The sequence below is a fragment of the Prionailurus bengalensis genome, chromosome A2, assembly GCF_016509475.1.
Source record: "Prionailurus bengalensis isolate Pbe53 chromosome A2, Fcat_Pben_1.1_paternal_pri, whole genome shotgun sequence".
Lineage (NCBI taxonomy): Eukaryota > Metazoa > Chordata > Mammalia > Carnivora > Felidae > Prionailurus > Prionailurus bengalensis.
In genome coordinates, this window is record NC_057348.1 from 84,221,126 (window position 1) to 84,227,456 (window position 6,331).

The window sequence follows — 6,331 nt, forward strand, 5'->3', positions numbered from 1 at the left end:
TGCATTTTTATGTCTTCTAAAGTCAAGACATATGTTTAATTATCTTTTTTTTTCTTCTAAGATTTTATTTAAACTCAAGTTCATTAACATATAGTGTAGTATTGGTTTCAGGAGTAGAATTTAGTGATTCATCACTTATATACAACACTCAGTACCCTCCTTAATGCCCATCACCCATTTAAAACATCCACCCCATATCCCCTCCAACAACTCTCAGTGTGCTCTCTATAGTTAAGAGTCTCTCAGGGTTTGCCTCCCTCTCTGTTTTATCTTATTTTATTTTCCCTTCCATTCTCCTATGTTCATCTGTTTTGTTTCTTAAATTTCAAATATGAATGAAATCACAAAGTATTTATCTTTTTCTGACTGACTTATTTCGTTAAGAATAATACACTCTAGTTGTATCCACATCATTGCAAATGTCAAAATTTTATTCTTTTTGATGGCTGAGTAATACGCACACACACACACACACACACACACACACACACCCCACAATCTTCTTTATCCAAAGACAGTCTCTTCAGTAAATAGTGTTGGGAAAATTGTACAGAGACATGCAGAAGAATGAAACTGAACCAATTTCTTACACCAGACACAAAAATAAATTCAAAATGGATGAAACATCTAAATGTGAGACAGGAAACCATCAAAATCCTAGATGAGAACACAGGCAGCAACATTGACCTTGGCCTCAGCAACTTCTTACTAGACATGTGTCCAGAGAAAAGAGAAACCAAAGCAAAAATGAACTACTGGGGCCTCATCAAGACAAAAAGCTTCTGCACAACAAAGTAAACAATCAACAAAGCTGAAAGGCAGCCTACAGCATGGGAGAAGATATTTGCAAATGGCATATTGGATAAAGGGCTAGTATCCAAAAATCTATAAAGAACATAGCAAACTCAACACCCAAAAAATAAATAATCCGGTTAATAAATGGGAAGAAGACATGAACAGATATTTCTCCACGAAGACATACAAATGGCTAACAGACACAGGAAAAGATGCTCAACATCACTCATCATCAGGGAAACCAAATCAAAACCACAATTAGATACCACCTCCCACCTGTCAGAATGGCTGAAATGAACAACACAGGAAACAAAAGATGCTGGCGAGGATACGAGAAAAGGGAAACCCTCTTACTATATTGTTGAGAATGCAAACTGGCACAGTCACTCTGGAGAACACTATGGAGGTTCCTCAAAAAGCTAAAACTCATTCGAGTTTTAACCTATGACCCAGCAATGGCACTACTAGGTATTTGCCCAAAGGATACAAAAATAATGATTTGAAGGGGCACATGCACCCCAATGTTTATAGCAGCACTATCAACAAGAGTCAAATGTAGAAAAAGTCCAAATAGCCTTTGTATATTTCAATTTCAAATTTATATCGTGATAAATCAAGGAGAATTTTAGAATCCATATAACCCATAATCTAACTTTTAAAGGCCCAGGATTCTGGTATCTCTTGTTCATAGCTGAAAAAAGGTTTTATTTAGGTTTTATTAAGTCCTCAGTCTTTCAAAAGGCAGTCTTAGTTGAGGCAGCTGAGTATTGGGAAATCATCCAGGTGTTTGGAAAATATAGAGTTACGGGTAATCCATTAGATATCCATTTCCTATTAAGAACTATAGTTGTAAGAGTAAAAACATAACAACTGATTACGAGGATAAGAAAGGATGTTACAATCAAACTACATTTTGACACTTGATAAGGAGTGATTCTAACAGCAAGGATAAATAATAAAGCCTGGCTGATAAATGACAGTTTCTTTTTCTAGTAGTTTATCCGCACTATAGTGTTCTTTACATGAGACACTTATAAGGCTTAACTGAAACGGGTAAAGTAAATAACTGTAAGGTGGGGTGTCATAGCAGGAACCAGAGTAGTCAAAGAGTACGTATAAGCTATACCTTGAGGGAACATAAACCCTGAGTTACCCCTTGGAGACATAAATTCAGTGTAGTGTAAAGATGAGGAGTTTGCAGTGGAGTTATCCACTAATAGCAGTATAGCAGTGCACCCGGAAGAAGGCATTCACCTTTTCTCATCTGCCATCTGTGTGACTTGAGCTAGCACTTACGGTTTGAATTCATTTTGAATAAATTAGTTCATGTATATGTGTCAGCTAGTCTGGTTTTTATAATTACAAGTCATCAGAATAGTTGCTCTCAAAAGTCAGCCTTGCTCGAGAGAATGCAAACATAGAGGTCCTTAAGGATGGCCTGATATTGGAGAGAATTCTGAGACCCAAGGGGAAAGATAGGTTAACTTGACTTGAAAGCTAAGCTTCAAAATTGTTTGATTGTGAAATAGAAAATCCCTGTGCATGATGGAGGCTCACTGTTCATGATTCTGATACTACAGATGATCAGAATTCCATCAACTTTTGATTGATAATTATTACATTATACAATGCTTTGATGAATCCATGCATTAAAAAGTATTGAGTACCCACTATGTTCTAGACACAGTGATGACTGCAAATCACTTCCCTCCGTGAGCTTCCAATTTAGTGGATAATGATAGTTAATAACACAAAGCAGCATTTGTTAATTTTCAAATGAGTGTCATTGACAGTAAATTCTCCAGGAAACAATCTTTCTCAACAGAGAGGCTCATAAAGCCTCTTTGCTCCCTGACATTAATCTGTCCATCTTTCATGTGAAACCAAACATTCAACTAAATTTACATTCTTCTCCAAGGAGAACCAGCTGGTGTTTATAGTGAATCCTTTTGGCTTGATTATTGCCATGTACAACTTATTCTTTATTTCTATTTTATAACATGACTGGAAACAGCAACAAATTTAAACAGAGACATTAGCAACGGTCTCCAAACATAGTTAATTTATGTCTTTTAAAAACATGTATTTTTAAAGCATGGTGCAAAATTACCAGAAGTTTCTATAGCATGATTATAAATGTGAAATACATTTTCATGAAGCCACCAAAATAGTTAACCTAAATACCCCTTTCTGAGAGAAACTGATAGAAAAGCATATGTGGCATGTTGTTTTTCAGGTCGTTATTCAAAGGACTTCAAAAGGAAGTTTGTGAATTCATACAATTATTCGCAGAAAGTTAGATGACTATAATGTTCATTAATCCAATGAACCTATTCAAAGGTATCAGAGGCATCTCACAGAATGTAGGGATATAAATATCTTTCCTGGCTCTTATGTGCGCTATCTAACTGTGTCGTACGGGTTAAGAGGATATCTAAGTGTTTCTCGGTGATTTAAGATAAATGAGACAATTCTTGAGACTGCCCTTAGAATATTTTTAAGCTTTTTACAGATCAGATTGCTGCCCAAGTTACTTATTTTCTATGATTATGAGAAGAGTAAGGGGATCCAGAAATCCTACTTAGTTGTATAGTCTGAAAATGTTTTCAGAGATGAAGGGTAGCAAGGTTTGGGTAGGGAGGAAAGGAGGATGGAGAATCACTGCTCACATACACCTTTTGTTTTTAGGACCTCTTTGGTGCCCATTGGAGTGTGGGAAGATTTGCTAATGTCACCGGTAAGCTAACCTAGTTCTCTCACAAGCCCACAGCTGGCATGGCTCCAAAATGTCAGGTGGGTGACTTCTATCCTCAGAGTCTGATCAACTCCCCCTTTAATGATTCTTTATCACCTTGGTAACACATCAGTCTCTCAATGTAACCAGCAACATTTTGTCATAGAGATCTTAAAAATAATTTGTCCACTTTCCATAGAAAGCCATAGAAAGTGTGACAGGCCCTGAGCCAAACAAGGGGCAACTCACTAATACTGAGTTGTTACTGGCAAATAACTGAGCCAAACTTCCAAGGGCATTTATATGATAATGCAACAAAGGCAGTGGAATAAAGTTCTCATTTTGGGTATCATGAAGAAAAGTAGAGGTAACATTCTTAGACTCAATGATTTACGTTATCTCTTTGGTCCTATAGATTTCTAAATTTCTATTATAGCAAAACGAACCCGATCAGTTTCTTCTGTCTTGTAAACTGCCTTGCAGGCAATACAAAATTTCACTATTGCTTTTATCTACTGACCCCCAACCTTAGTCTTTGCAATTCTAATCTAATCTCTGATTATGCTTTCAACTTTCAATATTTACATGTCCATTCATGTTTCATGTGTCCTCCATAATTCCCTTCCCTTCATCAAGGCCTTTTGGGCAAAATATATCAAAGTGATCTGCTGTCCAAATAGCAAAATGTTGATAAACGCTGAAGCTGGGGAATGATCCTGTAAGGTCATTCATTATACCTTTATTTATACTTTTTAATTTTTTTTTTAAGTTTGTTCATTTATTTTGAGGGAGAGAGAGAGAGAGAAACAGGCAGGGAGAGAGAGAATCTCAACCAGGCTCCGCAGGACTTGATCTCATGAACCGTGAGATCATGACCTGGGTTGAAATCAAGAGTCAGATTCTTAACTGACTAAGCCACCCATGTGGCTCTATTACAAATTTTACAGAAAAAAGTTTATAGGAAGACTCACAGACTTAAATGTGCTTCTTCTATCCATTAAAGAACATACATATATATGTCCATTAAAATACATAAGTATTTTCTGTATTAATTTCATGTGGAATCAAGTCTTTGTATGAAAGTCTGTAGGTCTCCTATGGTTTCTAAGTTTCCTTGATGAGGTGATGTCCATGTAAATCTTGATCAAGATTTAGGCCTTGAAATCCCAACTGTTAATTCACTATTTCTATGTGGGAGTCATTCTTGTTAAATTTAAAATTCCACAAGTCTGTGACTCTTTTTGTAACACATCACTAATGTTAGGGACCAGATGTTTCCTTTAGATCACATTAGGGTTTGTTATTGGTTTCCCTTTTTTTCCTCTTATGATACATATGTAGCAATATGCACAATGAAGGCAGTTGTTTGAGGAACATTACAGTGTAGAGTCCTTCAGGTGGAAGCTTGAAATAGTTTCTCAGTGACAAGGAAGGGAAATGTGACAAGGGGAAAATGTGGAAAGGAAAAAAAATAATAAGAGGAACAAGCACAATGTATATACCAGATGAGGCTAAGGAAAAAAATAGAGAACAATCTCTAACTTGTTTAACTACTGTGATCTTAATGTGAAAAAAAAAAAAAAGGAGAAATGTTCCAATTTTCATTGTTAGTTTAATATTGAGAAAAACTTTTAATAACTGTCTTTTAGGATGTGAATATATCTCCATGGTTTGATATTCTCACTGTATCAGTAAATTTTCCATTATGTATCATTTAATGGGAAAAACAAAAATACTGATGTTACTCACTGTGCTTCTTTTGATGTAACTTTTGCTCCCTATGATCAAGTAGAAAATATGTACCAGCAAAGGGCATTCAGGATTGTCATGGCTATTATAAAATTCAAGTTAATTGAATGGTTTTATTAATATATCATCTTTTTGCTGACTTTTACAAGTGATAAAATTAAGATTTAGAGCAGTTAAGTGACCTGTGATCACATGTGTTATAAGTGGGAGAATCACCATCCCCGATCTCCTCGGTCAGAATTGTTTAATTTTCAAGGACTCCCATTATATGAACAGCTCATTTTTTCCCTTTGATACTAAAAAAAATAGCATTTAAAAATATATTTTGAGGGTTTTTTTCAGCTTTTCAAGTCTTCCACATAAAATTTAAATGAGTCTCAACAAATTGTCATTTAATTTTCAAACACTGAATTGTTGAGTCCTATATTTCATCTAACTCTCATTGCAAGTGGTTACAAGTTTTGCCTGATAAACATTATTTCTCGAGATCTCATTATATTTGGAAACAGGATATTTCCAAAGGAAAGAAATGGCAAGGCTGCATCTTTTTTTAATATTTTAAACAACTGCTGTATTTTAGGGATGAAGGCCAGCTTCTCCAAAGTCTCATGAAAAATCATGATGAGGAATCACATGTGACTAGGAAAAAACAGGCACTAAATTCTGTTTGTATGCATGCCAATTCACAGCCAAGAAAGGAACTGGTTGGTTTATTTTGCTATCTAGTAACTTTATGTATAAGCATATATACAGAATATAAATAAATTCTGAAAATACCTTTAAATATTCAAATGTCTGTTTTAAAATGCATTCTAATAGGTGATGTATGAATTCAAGAGGCCTAGATAGACTTCATTTTAAATTCCAAACTGTTAAACACAGGCTGGTCATTTGGGACATCATCTGACAAGATTGATTTTTTCAAGGGTCGAGACCTCACTGAAAATATCCCACTCAAAAACTGAGAAATCCTAAATGCAGATGAAATGAGCCTAAGCAAAGTGAGTAAGATAAGGCTGAGATCTACGTTCCTGGCCAAGAACCTAGGCACGC

General features: G+C 35.4%; 1 long non-coding RNA gene across 1 annotated transcript in view; it reads left to right on the forward strand.

Moving 5' to 3' along the window:
* Positions 1-3,674, forward strand: part of LOC122487818 — an 88,610-nt gene extending 84,936 nt beyond the window's left edge. Inside the window, exon 3 of the long non-coding RNA XR_006298481.1 lies at positions 3,484-3,674. This is a non-coding gene — a long non-coding RNA (uncharacterized LOC122487818). The remainder of the gene's footprint in view (positions 1-3,483) is intronic.
* The last annotated feature ends 2,657 nt before the right edge of the window (positions 3,675-6,331 follow it).